Genomic DNA, 21,279 nt, shown 5'->3' with positions numbered 1-21,279 from the left:
GGTGGGGTACTGGCTGTGAGTGGAATGTCCCTTTGGTCCCAAGGACCCTTGCCCCTTGGGGATGGGTGTGGCAAGAAGGGGCCAGAGTTGGGACCCAGAGCGGAGTCCCGACAATCTGAGACTAAGGACGGTGTTGGGAATGGACTCCTTAAGCCACATTTGATACTTCTGACATCAACAGAAATATAAAGAAGAGTGGACTCCAGGAAAATAATGTTACAGAAAATCGAATAAAGTGCTTAATCTCACCATTCCTCACTCTTCAGCTATAATTTTCCTTACATCACCTCCCTGCAAAGTGTCAACTAACCATGTTTAGTCCCTGTTAGAACGGGTAGACTTCCCTGGAACTGTAATAGCCAACAGACAGAACTGGATTCAGTGGTTCCCCAGGCCAACTCTGGTTTAGAAAGCCATTTCTAATTTTGTCTGAGACCCGCTTTCCTGTAATGTCCACATATGGGATATGTTGGGCAAATCCGTGCCTCATTTATGAGACAGCCTTTCCCATAGGTGCAGCCAGTTCTCATCCCCTCTATCCTTATGCACTCACCCTCCTTGTCCCCTTTCCTTTTTCTTTTTTTCCCCACCCTGGCATCCCTTCCTTGTCCCCTTTCTAGCTGAGTTATTGTCATACATTTTTCTAACGTCTCTTCCTTCCTGAGACTCCAGGTAACATCTCCATAAATGCTTCCTGAATCCTCTCCTACTGCTGCTCTCTCTGGACCCTTCCCTCCCATACCTAATCCTGAGCTCACTATAACCTCCACTCTTACTCTGCTGAACCAGCCCCTCTCCTGCCTTCCATGCTTATGGTAAATGATACCATCATTGTGTGCTTTTTCTCACCCAGAACCAAGGCCTGATGATTTTAACATGCACTAGTCCTCAAGCTCATCTGTCGCTTTTCCTCCGCACACACGCTGCCCTAATCCAGACCATCTTCATTTACACTGAGATCATTACACAACTTCTGCACCTGGTTACCTTCCTTCCCACACCTCCCACACAACGCAACTCACAGCAGGGTCCTCACATTTCCCAGAATTCCTTTCGAAGCTTTTAAAAAATGTGCTGGCCTAGGATTTCCCTCAGTTTTACTGGATTGGAACCTCGTGCGGAGTAGCCTGGGAGTAGCTCAGAATTTTTACAAAACTCCCCAGGTGACAAACGCAACCAGTCTGCAGGTCTGGAATCAGGAACCACTGCATACTGTAGCTCAAGAAACCTTCCAGAACTATCAGTTCAGAGATGCTGAGTGGCTCCCACTGGCCCCAAATGCTGTCTCAAAACTGAAGCCCGCCTTTGAAGACGCTCCACAGTCTGTCTGCTCTGACCCCTCACACCGCCTCCTTCTAATCACTTCCCTGTGGTCAAAGCCACCGACTTGGTTTCTTCCTAACACCTTGTGGACAGCCTCCCAATCTGGGTCTGTGCTGGCTCCATTCCCCCCTCGCCCCTCTTCCAGGAAGCCTCTGCAACCACTGTTCCCTGACCTCCGGGGCACCTGCCTCTGGACCCCTCTTCTGATGCGTGGCTTCTGTTGGCCCTAACTGTAGTTCATCTTGCTCCAGCCAGGCCCTGTGCTTGGCACAGGACAACTGCTTGACAGATGCTCCTCTCGTCAGAGTAAAACTGAGGGACTGGTCTGTCCCTCACTGCCATGTATCCCGAGCCCAGTCCAGGGCCTTTCAAACAGGAGAGGCTCAGTACTTGGCTGTTAATGACCGTGGTGCTTATCAAACTTTGACTTTTTTTTTTAATCAAAAGATTAAAACACTAATTTTTCTTCTTAAAGTTTGTACCAAATTGTGTAAAAAAGAAGACCTGCAGCCCTTGGACTCAACCCAGGAACTTATATTTCCACCTGAACTAATGGTATGTTCTTTTCTCCTGATTTATTTCTCTTTTTATGTCAACTCTAAGGGAATAAACAGTCCATCAGCTCATTCCCAGGTGATACTTTCCAGCATCTTTAACTCAGATATCTTAACATGAATGTCAAAAGGAAAATGTAAAACATCTTCAAAGAAAAACACTCTCTTCCTTAGAACTTGTTTCTTTGCCCCACTAAAAATAAAGCCAAAATGAACAAGGATTTACTACCTATCATAGGAAATTTTACTTACTCAAAATGTTAACAGACTTAATATCAAATTGTCCCATGGGTACCTTTGCACTACCGTCACCTTCAGGAAACTGTGGAAGGCATTCCCCTCCCTGCCCTGCCCCTGGGTGGACCCACCTTGTCCATGACCTTTCATCTAGTAGAACTCATCTCCTTCTGTGTCCAAAGCAGAACAGTCAGAGTCTGTTTTGGCACACAGGCATCTTTATTAAAATCCAGAGAAAACCCAGGGTACAAACTGTAAGCAGGTGAGGGCAGTTACCAGCTCCCTGTATCACTTACCTGACAGCCTGGCACAGGTTTAAAGCATTTTCTTTTCTTTTTAAAAACCTGTTCCTCCAGGCATCTCTTGGACTCATTTGTAATTGTTGCACAAACTTCTATGGGGAGCATCCCATACATCGGCACTTTGCTAGGCCCTTGGGATACAGAAATGATACACTGCCTGTCTCTCAGGAGCTCAGTCGGATGGAAGAGTCAGACAGATGTGCCCATAACAATTAATGATAGAAGGCCAAGAGGGCTGTATGGAGACCTAGGAACCGGGGCTGGGAGTGGAGCAGAGAGCAAGAGATGGGAGAGGGTGGACATCCAGAGAGACTTTGCCAAAGCGCCAAGCTTGAGCTGAGACTTGAATTATCAATAGAAGTTATCAAGAAGTAGGAAGGGGAAATGAATGGGACACGGAGAGGGAATTCTAGGTAAAGTAAAAATCACGTGTATTGGCTAGTGGCTTTGCGGAACTCAGAGCTTTCAGGAAAAACCAACAATCCCAAATGATGAGGGCATCGCCTGTTGGAGGGCTCACTGTAACCCCCACCCCTACCCCAAAGTGTGGGACTGGAAAGGGCAGAGAAGGGCAGATCCTGATGGGCCTTTAGTGCAGATCTAAAGAATATAAATATTTTGCGCAGGTAATGGAGAGTCATGAAAGGATTTCAATAAAGGATATTTACCGTTTGGAAAGATTACTCTGGCTGTTGTATGGGGTAAATATTGGAAGGGGTCACAAGTGAATGCAGGGTGACAGGTGGGTATCACACAGCCCAGGAGAGGGACAATGGTGTCTAGGATTAGGGTGCCGGTGGTGGAGGTGGAGAGAGAGGGCAGACAGGAGAGAGGGTTAAGAGGCAAAATCAATAGGGTTTGGTGGAGAATTGGGATTGAAGAGTTTGAGTTTTGTATTATTTATTAGTGGAAGAAGCTTGAAGATTGATGGGAAGAATACAAGTAAAAGGGAGAAGCTGAAAACTTCAGAGATGGAAGGGGTGGGTCGAAAGCACAGACTGAGGAACGCCTTCTCTATTTCTTTCAGAAACCTTTCACTAACAGTCTTCTCAAGTCTGGGGAGGAATCCCCCTGTGCTCCCTAGAGCTCTGTGCTTATCCTGTAGGGTATCTTCTGCCAGATTGACATCACCTATGTACTCACTAGGTTGTGAGCACAAGCCCCCTGTGAGGAGAATGTGGCATTCACTGCTGTGTCACCATTGCCCTGCAGGGCATCTCAATTTTTTGGTCTCAAGACTGCCTATGCCCTTAAAAAATGACTGAGGGCCCTAAAGAGCCTTTGTTTATGTGGGTTATATCTATTAACATTTGAAGTATGTGAAATTAAAACTGGGAATTTTTTGTCTTGTTGTTTTTTGTTTGTTTTTTGCGGTACACGGGCCTCTCACTGCTGTGGCCTCTCCCGTCGCGGAGCACAGGCTCCGGACGCGCAGGCTCAGCGGCCGTGGCTCACGGGCCCAGCCGCTCCGCGGCATGTGGGATCTTCCCAGACCGGGGCACGAACCTGTGTCCCCTGCATCGGCAGGCAGACTCTCAACCACCCCGTCACCAGGGAAGCCCTTTTATTTTTTTAAAAAATAAATTTATTTATTTTTGGCTGTGTTGGGTCTTTGTTGCTGCGCGCGGGCTTTCTCTAGTTGCAGCGAGCAAGGGCTACTCTTCGTTGTGGTGCACGGGCTTCTTATTGCAGTGGCTTCTGTTGGTGAGGAGCACGGGCTCTAGGCATGCAGGCTCAGTAGTTGTAGCTCTTGGGCTGTAGAGTGCCGGCTCAGTAGTTGTGGCGCACAGGCATGTGGGATCTTCCCGGACCAGGGCTCAAACCCATGTCCCCTGCATTGGCATGTGGATTCTTAACCACTGCGCCACCAGGGAAGTCCAACACAGATACACTATTGATACTATGTATAAGATAGATAACTAATGAGAACCTACTGTATAGCACAGGGAACTCTACTCAATGCTCTGTGGTGACCTAAATGGGAAGGAAATCCAAAAAAAGAGGGGATATATGTATACATATAGCTTATTCACTTTGCTGTACAGTAGAAACTAACACAAATTGTAAAGCAACTGTACTCCAATAAAAATTTTTAAAAAAAGAAAATACCATGGGTGAACACATTGCACATTAGCATGAATAACATATGGTTCATGAAGAATAACTCTATCTTTCCAAAGAGAAATCAGTGAGAAGAGTGGCATTGTTTTACAATTTTTGCAAAGCTCTTTAATACTGGCTTAAAAGACAGCTGGATTTGCATATCTGCTTCTACATTCAGCCTGTTGCTGTACCACACATGATGCAACCTTTGGAAAGCTCCAGTGTAACTCGTGAGAGAATGAGAAGGAAGAGGGTAAATATTACTATAAAATAGTTTTGACCTTGGAACCCCTGAAAGGAATCCATGGACTATCCTCTGAGAACCACTGGCCCAACCTGGTGAGACAAGCATACAGATTGTTTCATTAACTGGAGCTTTTAATCAGTTCCCAGAAACTTCCATCTCTCTGTCATTCTTTCCGACAAAACACATAACTTAAGACAAGATTTACAGAATTCTTATGAAAAGAAATTCTCTTTTAGCCAATCTGCCTTTACTGTTCAATTTCCATCACTTTAGTCAGTTAAGCAACTTCCACCATGATTTTTGTTCAGTGTTGAAATTATTCAGTGTGAAATGATTTATGGAAACACAGAACTCCACCCAAAGATCTGCCCTTTTGATGGCTCCCACAAAGAGCAAAACAGTTTTGCATAAAATATTTTTATAAAGGTATCATCAAATTTAATTTCAAATAAATTAATTCAATTCCCTTGAGAAATGGTTTCCTTATTTTTTTTAACTAGCGAAAGTTGTTTAAACCATGTTTTTTCCAGATGTATGGAACCATTTCAACTTTAGAGAACTCCAGGCAGGGAGCCTGGTGCCCTTGGGCTCATGGTTCTGCTCACATTAACCATCGGTGTCTCCTTGACTAGGTCACATCCCCTCTTTGAGCCTCATTGTTATTCCCGTCTATAAAACTAGACCAGTGGTTCTCAGATTCACTCATGTGCAGGAGCAAGCAGAAGTCCAGGGCTTTTCCTTGAACACCATATTCTTTGCTGAACATCATAAAATAGTGGCAAATTTAGTTAGGCTGAGTGGAATAGGAACTATTTCAGACTTAGAAAAGATGACTTATTATATGGTCCCTGTACCAGGTCAAAACAGGAAGCACAGAAGTCCATTAAAAAGAAGAAAAAGGAAAAGAAAAGGTCACCCAATTAAGCATGATCTACTCTTTGCAAATTACCCTCATAAATATTTACTTGTTCTTTCCATCTTATTGTCAACTCTCACTTGCAGTGCTGTTGGCTTTAGAGAAACGAAATGGGAGGAAAACTTTAACAAAATTCTGCTCTTTACTTCTGCTAACTGAGAAAAGTCCAACTTTCCGCTGTAGCTGTAAAACCCCTCAATCTTGCTTGGGAAACAATGATGGTCGGTGAAAGGAAGGTCCTTATTGGCTTTAAAAAGTCTGACATTCTGTTCTTTTACCATGTTTCAACACACAGCCAGCCTTACCTCACAGAAGTATGGCCTCTGAGAACCAAAGTAGCTTCTAGTCAAATCCCTAATTTGCAGATAAAATCAAGCCTAGAGACTCACTGAGATTTTCCTAAATTCACCTGGCTCCCTAGTGGTCAGTCAGGGCTTAGAACCTGGGTCTCCCATTTCCTGATGGACTCAGTGTTCTGGCACTTTGCAAGCCTGCCTGATGATAAATAGCACACATTCCCAGCACACATACAGTTAATTCTCTGTTGATGTTCTGTTATCATTTGTAACTTAGCCAGCAATTATTTCTTCGGTTGAGAAGTTGACATTAGAGATCTCATCCCTGGCACATAAGATTCTTGTTTGTTTATAAGATAAGATTTAATTAAAATCCACTTAGTTTTTTTTTTTTAAACTAGAAGAGATGGAAAAATAAATATGCAAAGCAGTGAATTTCATTGTGAAGTGATTAGGCTACTGTTCTATGAGTATCTGTCTTTGTTTTGTTATCCATGGTGGGTTCCATTAAATCTTGTTCAGTTTATAAGCTCTAATGAAGGCCGTGTGTTTGTCATTGACACCAGCATTAAGTCTGAATTTATCTGTTGCTGAGATTGGCAAAAGAGCCCAAAAAGAAATGTCTGGCTTTCTATGGGGAGAGGACCCCCTGGATCACCCTAGGAACCATAAATGACCTCTGGGACTGAAAATGAAGGACCCTAAAGCTCCCCTTGTGGGGAACACTTGTGATGGTGACAGCAATGACACCACAGTTCCTACTTTGATTGAAAATCAAAATTAATGGAAGAAGATGTGTCACAGCATCTGCTCACAAATCAAAATACATACCTGGTGATTCAAACTCACTCTTTTGCCCAACTAATAGCCAGCTTGTTATATAATTAAAATCTCTGGCTTCTAAAGAGCAATTCCACCTCAGTCCAACTCTAGAATGTGGTCGAAAACAAGCCTCATCTGTCACAGTTTTATTTCACTTTGCTTATTAGGCCTATGATAATTGCTTCTAGGTCACAGTGTTATTTGCAACATGAAATCTAGCTGGCTTCTTTCCCACTAATGATAATTCTCCTACCTGTAAGGGCCTGATACAAAGTTTAAGGAAATGTTCCATCCAATTATTATCTCTCTTGCAAGGATGCTGGAATTATTTATAGTGACTAAGACAAAAGGTGTTTTCTCATTTATTATAACGAGACCCTTACGTTACAGATGGTTCTGCTGAAGAAAGCTAAGGCTACTTGCCACTAACCAAATCACAGGATCATGAGGCTGGAAGAAATCATACTTTCCAGTGTGATGCTCAACCACATCTGATCTTTCGAAACTTCAGAAAATCCTGGTAAAGATTGTACATTGTCTCTCTTTTTTTTTTAAACTGACTTTTAAAAATTTTTAATTTTATTTATTTTTTTATATAGCAGGTTCTTATTAGTTATCTATTTCATACATATCAGGGAATACATGTCTATCCCAATCTCCCAATTCATCCCACCCCCACCCCCACCGCTTTCCCCCCTTGGTGTCCATATGTGTGTTCTCTACATCTGTGTCTCTATTTCTGCCCTGCAAACCGGTTCACCTGTACCATTTTTCTAGGTTCCACATATATGCGTTAATATACAATATTTGTTTTTCTCCTTCTGACTTACTTCACTCTGTATGACAGTGTCTAGATCCATCCATGTCTCTACAAATGACCCAATTTCATTTCTTTTTATGGCTGAGTAATATTCCATTGTATATATGTGTCACATCTTCTTTATCGGTTCATCTGTCGATGGACACTTAGGTTGCTTCCATGTCCTGGCTATTGTAAATAGAGCTGCAATGAACATTGTGGTACATGACTCTTTTTGAATTATGGTTTTCTCAGGGTATATGCCCAGTAGTGGGATTGCTGGGTCGTATGGTAGTTCTAGTTTTAGTTTTTTAAGGAACCTCCATACTGTTCTCCATAGTGGCTGTATCAATTTACATTCCCACCAACAGTGCAAGAGGGTTCCCTTTTCTCCACACCCTCTTCAGCATTTGTTGTCTGTAGATTTTCTGTTGATGCCCATTCTTGTACATTTTCTCTTCAGACTCAGTTTTCTACACAGAGCTGTGGCTCAACAAATATTTGCTGATTCACCCAGAAACTCCTCTAGCTGCCCTAGCTACCTCCATTGTTCAAGCAGGCTTAGTGAGTTTCTCCCCTCCAGCAGCAGACGGCAACAGCGACCACATTCCCTGTTAAACAGCCCGTGGTGTTTTCACAGGTCAAAATAGTCACCAGGCACTCACTCCTTCAGCTTTCCCTTCTCCAAGCAGCCTGTCCCGAAGGTATCCAACAAGGAGAGGCTTTTTTTTTTTAACTATTTAGAACTCAATTCTTTCTTTTTATTTTTTTGTACTCAATCCCATAGACCAATATTACTCTGTGAAAAGTACAGGTAAAATAAAATCATTTTAAAACACTCATTTGGGGGACTTCCCTGGTGGTGCAGTGGTTAAGAAGCCGCCTGCCAACGCAGGGGACACGGGTTCGAACCCTGGTCTGGGAACATCCCACATGCCGCGGAGCAACTAAGCCCGTGCACCACAACTACTGAGCCTGCGCTCTAGAGCCCGCGAGCCACAACTACTGAACCCTGCGCCTCAAGCCCATGCTCCGCAACGAGAGAAGCCACCGCAATGAGAAGCCCGCGCACCACAATGAAGAGTAGCCCCCGCTCGCCGCAACTAAAGCCCACACGCAGCAACAAAGACCCAATGCAATCCCAAAACACTCATTTGTCTACTAATTGTATAGTTATTAAGCACTTACCATGTGCCAGGCACTGGGCTATATGCTGCTAAATAATGAAAAAGACATGATTTCTTCCCTAGGAACTCATCGTATTGTGGGAAAGATAGACGTAGAAAAAGAGCGATAAGTGTGATACTATTTGGCTGTACCACTCGGCTTGCAGGATCTTAGATTGAACCCAGGCCCTAGGCCGTGAAAGCATGGAGTCCTAACCACTGGACCGCCAAGGAATTCCCAATATTTTCTTTTTCATCAGTGGAATCTTCCTCTACAATCTAAGGGATGCTTTCAAAATTGTACTGTTTTTGGATTAGCCCAGTTAAGGCGATTTTTAAATTTTAATGAAGGAGAATTTGGGGATTTTTAAGTGAGGAAAAGACAAAAATAAATAACCATTTTAAACACTGCATACATATGAAACAGAAATAGACTCACCGACATAGAGAACAGACTTGTGGTTGCCGAGGGGGAGGGGGTTGGGGGAGGGATGGAGTGGGGAGTTGGGGTTAGCAGACGTAAGCTATTATATATGGAATGGATAAACAACTAGGTCCTACTGTATAGCACAGAGAACTATATTCAGTATCCTATGATAAACCATAATGGAAAAGAATATATAAAAAATAATGTATATATATATATATATGTACAACTGAATCCCTTTGCTATACAGCAGAAATTAATACAACATTGTAAATCAACTATACGTCAATTTTAAAAACAGAGCAAAAAAACCCCACACTGCATACATTAATTTTAAAGCTAGATATAAAGTTGCAAGTGCTAATCTAAAATAAATATCTTGTGTTTTTTATGCTCTTCTTAACGTTTTTTTCCTCAATTTTCTATTAATAAATGTTTGACTTTGCTAATAAGAAGACAGTGTGTTTTTAAATGTTGCTTTCTATCTTGTAGAAATGAGAATTAGAATGCAGAATTACTAATCAGATATGTACAGTAAGAGAAAGTCTACCTAATACACCTTTTCTGTCATTATTGTAGTCCTCTGGGAAACTGAAAATTGTAGTTTACACACACAAAACCCCAGCTGTTACTGCTGCTGATTTCACCTGTGGTTTCAGAACTGCTGAGTCAACTTCATGGTTCTGGCTCTTTAAGAGATTAACTCATTCTCTCAATCTTCACTCTGCCTTTGACCTTGGCTCATGTTGTAGTAAACATTCTTTGAAGTCTAAATAAATATCTGTTTTATAATTTCAAAGGCAGGGACCTCAACATGCACACATTCAGTGTCAAATCACAGTCATGTTAGAATGAGTCAAATAAGTTCATGTTCTGAGTTCAGAGTGCAATTTAACAGAAAGGTGGACAAGTGGACAGCTGTCTTCTTTCTAGATGAATCCTTAGACTCCTGAGCTGGGATACCTGTTCTAAATTAGCCTATTTGATATGTAAAACAGAACCTTATTAAAGAAAATTCTTCCCCAAAATGAATTCATCAGTCACATCTATTTATGTATTAGTCAAATGGTCTTAGCTCCAAGAAGTACTCAAAGAAAACCTTATTTAAAATGAGAGTTGCAGCATTTATTTCAGGTTCTTTTTAAAGAATCTTGCTTTCTGTCCAACTTCCCAAAATTAAAGCATGAGCTCCCTCTGCTGAGTGAATTATTGTATGAAACAGAATTTGTGCAGTGCCTGTGATGCCAGAAAATTCTTATAAACAAGCAATTATGAAGTGAAAAAAATATTTTCCTTTTTAAAAATCACGACTATAATATGGGATGGAATGGAAAGGTGGAGGAGAGTAATTTACAAGGTAGAGATTCGTTAGTTGAGATTTTTCCCCCTAAACCTCACTCCTGCATGGTGACGCTTTATAACCACCATTGCTGGAATCACCAGGAAGTGTTTACAAGCCCCTGTTCTCACACCTACCCTACTACCTGGCTTTGGTTCTTCACAGCACTAAATCATATCTGAAATTACCGTCCTTATTTATTCATTGATCTGGTGATGGCTGTCTTCCCCTGCTAAAATGCTGGCTTCCTGTTAGAGAAGAACTTGTCTGCTCTCGGCCCTAGAACAGTGCCAGGCACACAGTAGGTGCACAGGAATATTTGTTAATGGGTGGAGGAAGAGAGGGAAGCAGGAAGTCAGGTTAGCACTTGCTGAAAGCGTCACCTAGGAATGTGACCCATTTAGAGAACGATTCCGTGCCAGTCATGTAGAACTGGATACAAATTAGTAGGAAATGAGAGAAAGAGAGAATTACTGAAGGCACAGGGAAAGGGTGTGGAATTCAGGCTTAACCTTAAAGATGGGGAGGGTTTGGTCAAGTTAGACAAGGAAGCAAGCAAGCATTGTGCTAGGCACTGGGATACAATGGTCTTTAAAAAAAAAAAGGCATGGACGCCACCCTCACAAAACCTACAGTTTAAGCATGAAGATAGATGTCAAACAAATAATCACACAAACTAAAATTTCAACTGGACAAGTGCTCCAAAGGAGAGGTGCATGGTGTTAGGGGAAGAGATAACAGGAGGACCAATTTTATAGGGGAGTTAGAGAAGGCTTCTCCTAGCTGAGATCAAAGGGTAAGTGGGGATAACCAGGTAAAGAGGATGAGCGCAGCGCATGCCAGGGGCTGGAGATGGAAAACGTGCTGCTGCTGGACCACGAGGGGAGAGGCTGGAGATGGACCCATCACCCGGGAGGGAGCGCCGACTTTGTGGAGCAAGAAAGGGTTCTAATGGTTTCCGTCCATATTTTTTCAGGGGTTCTAAGCTATTTTGACTCTCTTTTTCTTACTTTCTGTATTTACAAGATGGTCCACAATGAGTATATGTTACTTTAATAATCAGAAAAATGCGACATTTACGAACGAAAAAGTTGTCACCATATGTCCACTGGAGCCTTCTTTCCCTACTCGCCTTCTTTTCCAGGCTTACAGAATCTGAATGATGATATCTCGCTTTTGGGCAGGACAGCCTGGGAGAGGCCGCCACACAGCTCCCAGAGGCGAAAACACAGCGGTGAGTCACTTGAGAACCTGGGCTTCACAGCAGATCATGGCTCTGTGTTCTCTTGGCCCACCTCCGGGTGTGGGTACCTTAGTGAGGAAAGGTTGTGTCACTCAGTATTGCTGCCGTTTCCTGCTACATCCATCTGTGCTTCCACAAGGCCAAATCAGACGGACTACTTAATTTCAGATCTTCGTGGCATAAGCCACTTGAATGACCAGGTTCTAAGGGAGGTGGGTGCTGCCTTCCTGGTCCCCCCACCCAGGCCCTGTCTGCCATTGTCTGTTGAGGGTCTATCCCATCCAGAAAGTCTATGTTAACAGCCCCCAAAGGAGATTTAAAAAGACAACTAATGGATTCGTTGAGAGCAACTGAACTGGTAATCAATGTGAATGAGAATGACACAATTTATTCAACCTTTTAGGGTAATTCTATATTATAGCAACTATAATATGTCATATATAGCTATAAATTATTAACTATAAACTATAATCTACATATAAATAACATACCACAGAGTTATCCTTGTTAGCCCTCAGTGTCTCTGTATGAAAGAATTGTTGGGTTGTGCCTGCAGCCCAGTCTAAACACCCCTCTTTGAATGCTGGGGCTTTGTGTTTCTGTTGGCTTCCTCGGGATCCTGTTCTGTTCACATTCTAGCTGCTTGAGTTAGAACGGCTGTCTCTCTCTGTGAGGGCCTTTAACCACTGATGGTAATCTCAGTCTATCTGCAGTCCAGTGTTCAAAGTGAATTCTTCAAAGATGGAATCCTCATCCATGGCCTTCCCTGGGGGGCAGCTTCCCCAGAAGGAAGGTTGTGACTGTGTGTTGCCCACGGGCCATCGTTACTCTGCCCTCACTCACACCTGACGCCCTCATTCCTTGTCAGCTCTGGGCTGCCTGCATCTGTACTGCAGCCATGGGAAGGGTTCAATAGTGCTTCACCGGGAACAATTTTAACTATAGTGGAATCCCCAGAAGAGGATTCATGAGGATCACAAGACATCTTTCATGGTGTCAAGAGCCTATTGACTATAAAATACCTAGATTTATACTGACCTTGTCAGGTAAATTAATTGGAAACGGAAGTTCCCACAGGACCGGCCTGGGGAAGTGCCCCTCTGTGGTGAAACTGAAGACAAAACAGAACACATTTTGGTTTACAAACTACACGAGAAAAATAGGTCTCTTTTTACTTTTTTTTTTAAATAACTTTTTTTCGTTTTTTAAAATTTATTTATTTACCTTTGGCTGCGTTGGGTCTTCGCCGCTGCGCACGGGCCCTCTCCAGCTGCAGTGAGCGGGGCCCACTCCTCGCCGCAGTGCACAGGCTTCTCATTGCGGTGGCTTCTCTCGTTGTGGAGCACAGGCTGTAGGCACGCGGGCTTCATTAGTTGTGGTGCACGGGCTTAATTGCTCCACGGCATGTGGGATCTTCCTGGAGCAGGGCTCAAACCTGTGTCCCCTGCATTGTCAGGCAGACTCTTCACCACTGCACCACCAGGAAAGCCCTTTACTTGACTTTGGACCAAAAAATGTTTTAGCCAATCTGACCCTCTGCCTTATCCATCACGCTGGCTTTTGAATGTCTTTTACCTCCTACCATGAAGCAAACCCCCTTCAAAGGATAAACATTTATTGCCACAGAGGCCACAGGCTTTGAAAGAACATCCCTCCCAGAGGGCTCCCCAAATGTCTTGAGGAGGACAGCACTCTTGAGATAGCGTGTGGTCTCTCCCAAGGAGACTGCTTCCAGGGGAGTAATATTTAGTTGCACGTCTACAGTTCAGGATTTGGATTGAAAATAATCACATGCCTCTATGGCTGTCTTTCATTGATTGATGTTATCGCTGTCATTTGGATTTTATTTGTTGATGTCACTGTTCTTGTGAGTAACATACCTGTGTTTACCACTGACCCTCTCAAGATATTTCAGCTCTTCAAACTCTCCCACATGCTCTCTCCCACAGTATACCATCTGTCTGCCACTGTCACATTTACTCACTGACTCAGACCCTTCTGCCCAATAAATTGCCCCCTTGTAGCCTCGGCAGAGTGCTTCCCGTAAGCTGGAGGAGTCTTGCTCTGTTAGCACAGGTGGAAAGCTTTTTCTCCAGGGCAGGGTCCCTAGATACATCTGGATATAACCATATCATGGGAGAGTCACGATACTATGTGTGGCTATTTTCAATTTCATTTTAACTTTAGAATGCCTTTTTATAATAAGAATACTACTGGATTAATAAAGTATAAGGTTGTTTCAGTAGTATATGGTGCCTAAAATTAATGCTTCTTCCCCCACTCCCCAACAAGAAGGAACGCAGTAAATTCCTTTAAACGATCATTTTCTTTCTGGAGAAACACATGCAAGCCTTAAACCAGATCAAGTCCTAGTTTCTGTTTTCATTTCTGTCTTTAGAAAGGTATAAGATTATGAAGTTTATGATGTCCACTTTCATCTGTTTCAGTTATTTTTATCTTGAATTGGATTCAACATAATAAAAATAGAGTTTGCAGCAAATATTTTACACATGCCTAGGTGCAAACAGTAATAACAGATTAGATGTTGATCTGCATCATTAGAGGGCTTTAGGTCATTGCACTAGTTTCTTATCCATCTTCTGTAAAAGTTCTAAAAACCTAGGATCCTTAGCACCACAAATCCTATCATTGAAAGAGACTAATAAGCTTGTGGTATAGGTGAGGAGGGTTGAGGTCCAAAGAAATTTAATTATTTCAACAAGGTCTCACAGCGAATAGGTGGCAAAACCAGGACCAGAACTCTCAAAGAGTAAAAATACGGAAACCAAGTAGCATATTGCTTAAATGTTTGAAATAAAATGTTAGGGGTTAGTAGGATCCCACCAACAGGGGGCAGCAAAGACCTTCTCGCCTGCCTCGGTGTAATTTATGTTCTAATTTTAGGGATGTGGCTTTTTCTCTGATATGGTTTCTGACGTGACAGAACCAAGAAAACAGATGTGTTATCAGTCCTGGCCTTAGTGACAATGAGAAATCAGGTGGTCGCTGTCTAGGTGGTGTCTCCAGGCCAGAATACGTACCACAGAGCCCAGTGGATGACAGCACCTCTGTTCCTAGGTTATTATTGAGTGAGGCAGCTGTCTCTGCAGGAAGACAGCATTTAAAGCACTAGAATCTGGATTTTTCACTAAGAATTGTTTCCAATAGTCAATAAATTAGGCAAAGGAGAGCAACAAAAGTAAGAAACTGCCAGAAATTCTCATGTGCATTTCTAAGCAAACACCAGCGACCACAGTCATGTCAGCTGCATGGCTATGGGGTTGGAAACGAGGTGAAGTCGGGAGGGGAAGATGAAAGATAAATTCAGAGTGTGGGTGCAAAAGACTAGCCTGAACCAGCTCCCTTCCCAGCCTACAAGGGGGCACTGGGGTCTCCGCAGGCTCCCCCTCCAGTCTGCTGCCTCCCGCTCTTTCTCATGCTTGGCCCCCTTTCCTCCTGTGGTCCTCTCTGCCTTCCCCTGGGTCTCACATTTCAGACCTTCCTGTGCTTCCTGTCCCTCATTCAGGACTCTGACTCGTTTCCATTGATGAAGAGGGCGGGAGGGGGCGTGTCCTTACTCAGGCACTTGTCCTCAGCTCCCACTAAAGAAGTTTGCTCCCCGTCCAGCTCAGCTGACAGTGGAAATGGATTTTATCAACCTACCTGTACTTATCCAGCAACACAGATTAGTTTTCTGGGAGCATAATAACGCCTTTTCTTGTCCCCTGGAGTCAGAGTCTGCCCTGTCAGTTGCAAAGCCACGTTTGGAAATCATCGGGGAGGTAAGCCCTTCACTGGGTATAGGACCAGGTCAAGTATGGACTGAAAAATCAACTTAGAATGTACGTATACGCGTATACACATACATTTTGTGCTTTCTTTATAAAAGTGAAACATGTCCTTTCATGGATGTTTGACAAATATGGAAGGATGTAAGGAAGAACACTGAAATCTCTTATAAACCTACCTCCAATATACAGCCACAGTCAAAGTATTTCAAAAATATTAAAAACTTGATTCTCATACAAATCTAAACTAAGCACACATGAAAGATTTATTTAACTCAGCACTGAGGGAACCAGCTAGATGATAAAACTGAATGAAAGTGAATTTGAGAGACTGAGTGTACACGCACTGAGAGAACAAGGAAGGAAGACTGCTAGTTTAGATACAAAGATGGTTCCTATCTTGCAGAGAATAAAACCGTAATCTTTAAGAGCAGATATAACTTGATTAGCGACTGGGGGAAAAATCCACTTGTTGTCATGTAACTTCACAGAGTCCAGGCTCTAAATCAATAGTAAAGACAGTCATCCTGCTTATCTGCAGTTTCACTTTTCTGTGGTTTCAGTTACCCCTGGTCAATCGCACTCCAAAAATATTAAATGGAAAATTCCAGAAATAAACAATTCATAAGTTTTAAATTGTGCGCCATCCTGAGGAGCATGATGAAATCTCTCGGCGTCCCACTCCGTCCCGGCAGGGACATGAATCACCCCTTAGTTCAGCGTTTCCTTCCCGTTATTCACCTAGTAGCCATCTCGGTTACCCACAGTATCCTAGTGCCTGTGCTCAAGTAACCCTTATTTTACTTCATAATGGTCCCAAAGAGCGAGAGTAGTGATGTTGGCAATCTGGATATTCTCTTACTGTGCCTTATTTATGAACTTTATCATAGGTATGTATGTAGAGGAAAAGAACAATATGTATGGAGTTCAGTACTATTTGCAGTTTCAGGCCGCCGCTGGGGGTCTTGGAATACAGTCCCTTCAGATAAGAGGTGACAACTATAGTAACTTAAACAAAGGAGTGTTCCCCTAGAGAATCAGATAATCACTGAGCGGCTCTGCTAGACTGTTTTGATATGACATGGCAAGGACATACAGTCATTCTTTTTTCCAAGCCTTGGATAGTTTTTCTTAACACATCATTATGATTTTAATAGATTTCCTCTAGTCTTAAGAGTTTTTAGGGTGTATATAAATATGTGAATAAATAAAACACATATTTTTACCAAGTGATGATTATGTTTTATATATAATCAGACATGTTTCTTTTTTCACTTTATAGTGTATCATGAACATTTTTCCATGTCACTATTTTTCAAAAACAATTTTAATGGCTATTTTTTTAATTCAGATGGATATGCTATAATTTATGTAACCAATCCCTCATTGTTGAGAACAATAATATTATAGTGAATGTTCTAGTACATAAATCTTTGCATTTCATTTCCACTTATGTCCAATTCCAATTAGTTCCTAGAAGTGAAGTTTCTGTCTACTTTTTAGGTCCTTAATACTTGTAGCCTTTAGGAAGATTATTTCCACTTATACTTTCAGCAACTGAGTATGATTACATTTATTTCATCACACCCTTACCAACACCGGGTATATATATATTTTATATATATTGTATATATACAGTATATATATTTCTAACATATATATTTCTAATATTTGACAGTCTAGAAAAAAGGGTATCTTATTATTTTGATTAGCATTTCTTTAATTATCCGTGAAGTTATACGTTTTTTAAAAAATTATATTGACTTTTTTAAACATTTTTTGGAGTATAATTGCTTTACAATGTTGTGTTAGTTGCTGCTGTATAACAAAGTGAATCAGCTATATGTATACATATATCCCCCTATCCCCTCCCTCTTGCGTCTCCCTCCCACCCTCCCTATAGCTCTGTTATGTTTTTATGCTAATAAAATCTCACAAAAATGAACACTAAAGACAGATCTGAAGGACAAAAATACAACAAAAGGCAGCAGGAAGCGTGAGAGAAATGCAGAGGGAAAGGATTTTGTGGCTGACCCCTGTGGCTGGAAGCAGAAAGACTTATTGTTGTATGCATGTACGTCAGACAGTCACATTCACATGGTCCTCAGGACCCCAGACCAACCCACTGCTATAGACCCGGGATGAACAGGAGAGAGAGGGCAGAGCAGTGGTCAAACGTGCTTCCCAGATCAGAAAGCTGGTTCTCGCACTGGCACTGACTGATCTGCTGTGGCTGGGTTGGTTGTTGGCCCACACAGGTTTACCAGATGGCACAAAAGAGCCTGTTATTTGGAGATCTGCCTGGTGTTCATCCCCAGGATCTCTGGAAGACGTCTGCAGGATAGGAGTATTCCCTGTGTTACATGGAATTCCTCTGGTTACATGGAATTACAGAAGGTAAGAACTGACATTCCTTAAAGATCTTCTTTTACATGTTGCCCCATTTGCCTGAATGGAATTTTATCCTCAGTCCACCTCCAAATTCAGAGTCCCACGTCAACAGAAAATTCTCCGCTCTCGGTTTATAAGTTCAAATGTTTTTTAGTTGAGAAGCATGGATCTAATCTTGCACTTTTGCTGGTTTAGAAACTGAAGCCCAAAGGGCTTAAAGCAAACAAGCAAATGAACAAAAAGTCCTTCCCAAAATTAAGACAGCAGAACTGGGACTAGAACTCCTGTCTCCCAGTTTCCCATGTGACCCTCGTTTGATCAGCACTGCCTGCCTGGAGGGAGATATCACATAGGCTGGCTTCCAAAGCTGTCAGATGACGCTGACCAGAGCACATGGCCTTCCACTTGCCAGTATTAGAGATGTTTACCTCAAGTGGACTTTCACTAAGATCTGTTTTATGAAACATGTATGCTTTCTCAGAAAAGCAGACTTTCCCACATATTAGCTGTCCCAAGTCCATCTTCTCTCGTGGTCCAGTCCCCACCCCAACTCATCTTCATCACACCTACCCTCTTAGCTTCACACTGGTAAGACAACGAGGAAGAAGAAAATTCCAGTTTAAGTTGAACAGACTAGTCTGGGAAGTTCTTTCTCACATAGACTAGGGAAGGATCTACCCACTTCTTAGTGGATGTCTCCATCTCATCAACACTCCTGCTTGGCTGATTTGCTTCGTGATTGGCTTTGTTTTTGTAAACATAGAGTGTCGATCCTCAGCAGCCCCTCCAAGACCCAGGCAGATGCTCCATCGTGCACCCGTTAGGTATTAAAGATGCCACAGGGAGGCTGTATCTTGTGATGACACGCCTGTCTTAGCAGGAGAACGCTTCCTGGGTGTGCAACCAGCACCACATGCTAAAATCATGTAAGTAAACAAGGGCAGACTTAGAAAGCCAGACATATCTAGCAGGTATTATAAAGGCATAATTGTCTATTAACAATCTACCCAACTCAGTACATCAAAGTATTTCACAACAAAGCAATCCCAGCATTTAGCTTGGTCAAAGAAAATTTTTAAAGAAGAAAGAAAACTGGGTTTGGGAGCAGGTAAAGAGTGCATCCCTGCCAAGATAAGGAGCTGGTATATGAAGAGCTGGCCATTGCTACCCGAGAATGTAAGGGATGACAATTACTTCCTCAGCTCATGAGATCCCAAAGAGCTACAATTCTCTCTACTGTTTTACTGAATGTCCATCTTCAAAGGAGCCCGAGTTCCCAGAAGTGCCACCAGCTGAGCATTGGTTTAGGAAACCTCAAGGATATGCCTTCAGTGGAAGGTGAGAATAATAAAATGCTCCCCTGCGGACGCCCTTTTTTGTCATCCTCAGCATCCAATGAAACCAATATTTTCCACTTCCATAGCGTTAGCACGGTTTTAACACACTGCCATTATAGACTTGCCTGGTGGTGCTCCTGTGAATTACACTGGGGTTCTTGCGATGCTGTTCACACATAAGAGGGCCACGACATCCCATGTAACACTTGGCTCCTTTGTGGTTCTGTTTCCTCCCCAGTCCCACTGATGCCTCCAAGGCCCTGGCATTGCCTGGTGCGGTCCACCTGATAAAAACTCAGGATGACCCATGATAATGGCCGTGAAGTAGAAAGGCCATCTGCATAGGACCAGGTGGTATGACCAGAGTGTCTCAGATTCTCACGGTGCTTTCATAGTGGCAACTGCTCCTCCCTGGTGCTATTTTCCAAAGGCCTTTATACACAGGACCACATGTAACCCTCCTCACAACCTTAGAACCTTAGATTATTTATTTGTACTAAGCCTTATTTCAGAATGAATTTGAGACAGCGAAGAACCCTCTTAGGTTGGCATTTTAAGATGAAAACACTGAGGCTTAGAGAGTTCTAGTGAATTGCCTGAGGTCATAGAGCTAGTGGTGGCAGAGCTGAGCTGGCGTTCAAACCCCATGCTCTACCCTACAAGAAACCCCACGCATCATCCCAGGGCATGTTGTCCCTGGCTGACCGGGACCTTGCTGCTATACATTTTCATTCCCTTCTTATGATGGGGGCAAGACTGTCCATCAAATACATTTTGATTCTGTGTTGTTTAATTTTGAAAAATAAATTTTAAAAGTAACCTTGAAAAATCCCTTGAATTGTCCATAAAGTCCAGAACACAAGGTTTTATACATATGATCCTATTCGGTAATGTTTATGCAAACTAAAGTCTGAGAACAACGTGACTTAAAATCCGGAACAAGGGTTAAGTTTCTATGCAGGTGTCTAAGTATTGAAATCATTCTCCTCTAACATTCCCATCAAATTCCTGGCTAGGGGTGGAGGGAGAATTCTAAAGACCATCTGCTCGCCTGCAGGGATTAGACTAATCTAAATTAAGCCTCCAGAATGTCTGTGGTTGTGAGGATTAAAGGTGTTAGAGAAGTCCCAGTTTCAGTGAAGGCTGAAGTTCATAGGTAAGTTAAGTACGCACATGACGGGATTCCATTATATGATGGTCATATTTTCTGAGCTGTACCAGGTCAAGATGGTTTGAGGCACTAGGACATTGTGTCTGAAATCTGTGCTGTCCTAGGAAATTCCTGGAGTGACGGTTAACACTGCGTTTGGTTTTCAGTGTGAGAATGTGGAGGCGACCAAAATCAGGAATCTTGAATTACACTATATCGGTAATACCTTTTGTTTGTTACCACCCACGGGATGCAATACAACACAGGTCATTCATCAGGCCTGACAAAAAATGAGAACAAAGAAATGTGGAGGAGGCATTTCAACCTTTGATCAAGTAATTGAAGGTCAATTCTTAAGTCCGTTTTCATCATGAAAGTTTTAAAATACTGATGCGATTTTAATCGATGATGCTTCTTCTATAGAACTTGGGTGCAACTGACTCATCTTAATTCTTCTCATGGAAGTTAGTAAAGAGCTGGACCAACCAGAACATCAGACTCAGAGAAGAGTGGGAGGTTTTATGAAGGACATTGAATCCTTGGCCAAAAAACAGTACTGGTTCCATAGACTATGGAAGTCATTTGAGGGTTTGAATAGGAAGGTGATAGGATCAAAATTTCCCTTCAGTGAACCTGGCAGTGCAGTTTGGATGTAAGTGTCCACTAGAAACAAGGTCAAAGGTCATTATAGTATGCCAAGTGAGAGATGACGGCTGGCACCTTGGAGTAGAGAGGAGAATACAGGTACGAGTCGCTAACCAGGTGTGAAGAGTAAAAAGAATCAAAGAAAACCTTGAAATTAGAGATTGGCAGAAGACGAGGGTTCAAGGGGCCAGCAA

The 21,279-nt window shown here is 42.6% G+C and overlaps 1 long non-coding RNA gene across 1 annotated transcript in view; it reads right to left on the bottom strand.

The window, feature by feature from the left end:
* Nucleotides 1–14,941, bottom strand: part of LOC138842756 (uncharacterized) — a 34,405-nt gene extending 19,464 nt beyond the window's left edge. Inside the window, exons 1-2 of the long non-coding RNA XR_011377580.1 lie at nt 12,999–14,941; nt 12,813–12,885 (exon numbers count right to left, since the gene is read on the bottom strand). This is a non-coding gene — a long non-coding RNA (uncharacterized lncRNA). The remainder of the gene's footprint in view (nt 1–12,812; nt 12,886–12,998) is intronic.
* Between the last annotated feature and the right edge of the window lie 6,338 nt (nt 14,942–21,279).

Source organism: Globicephala melas, chromosome 7 (assembly GCF_963455315.2).
Source record: "Globicephala melas chromosome 7, mGloMel1.2, whole genome shotgun sequence".
In the NCBI taxonomy this organism is placed as follows: domain Eukaryota; kingdom Metazoa; phylum Chordata; class Mammalia; order Artiodactyla; family Delphinidae; genus Globicephala; species Globicephala melas.
The sequence above is the reverse complement of the archived record's forward strand: the minus strand, read 5'-3'. Positions and strand labels throughout refer to the sequence as shown.